This window comes from Paramormyrops kingsleyae, chromosome 12 (assembly GCF_048594095.1).
Source record: "Paramormyrops kingsleyae isolate MSU_618 chromosome 12, PKINGS_0.4, whole genome shotgun sequence".
Lineage (NCBI taxonomy): Eukaryota > Metazoa > Chordata > Actinopteri > Osteoglossiformes > Mormyridae > Paramormyrops > Paramormyrops kingsleyae.
In genome coordinates this window covers 24298446-24299208 of record NC_132808.1, presented here as the reverse complement: position 1 = coordinate 24299208, position 763 = coordinate 24298446, and positions in this window count along the sequence as shown.

The window sequence follows — 763 nt, the reverse complement described above, 5'->3', positions numbered from 1 at the left end:
CGGGGGCAGGGAATCAAACCCTAGTCCCCGAGGTGTGAGGCGACAGTGCTAACTAGCGCGCCGCCCCTTTGAAATGAAAAACACAGAGGCGACTATAGAGAAATCTCCCAAGTAGAAAGTTAGCTGCTAAATTAACGGCGCTAGCGTGAAAGTGCTAACGTTACTTTTATGATTTGCATATTAGTGGGAATAAGTTATTATCCCGTTCAAATTAAAACATGGCTTGCCACCTCAGCGGGAGTGGAACTCGATGTCAATATTGTCTTTAATTAAATGTAGCGTTGACAGTCTACCATGTACACAGTGATTTCACTGAATAATAACACTTTCCAGGGCCATTATATGCAGGTAATGATTAAATAAAAAGTTGCAAAAACATATATTGCTGATATACAGAACATGTCAGACCAGCAATGGGATAATATGAGGTTTAGGGTTATTCCAGGAATTAAAGCCGCTACTCTCATCACATAAGCGACATAGAAGCCCAACCCTGCATTAAGAACTGCTTCTTAATTGGTTTTTAATTGATATGCAAATGTATCTGTCTGCATAGTGTCCTCTCCGGTCTTAATGCTTGCTGGCATGGCTCTCTGTGCCAGACGCCATGGTAGCATTTCCTGGTTATCAGGTGCCATGTGATCAGAGGAAAGGTGACATCATCCAGCGCTCTGTATCAGTATAGGGTAGCATCCTTGCTTAAGATTTCAAATAATAATAATAATAATAGGACAAATCTTACAAGGTAGGGTAATAGAGACAG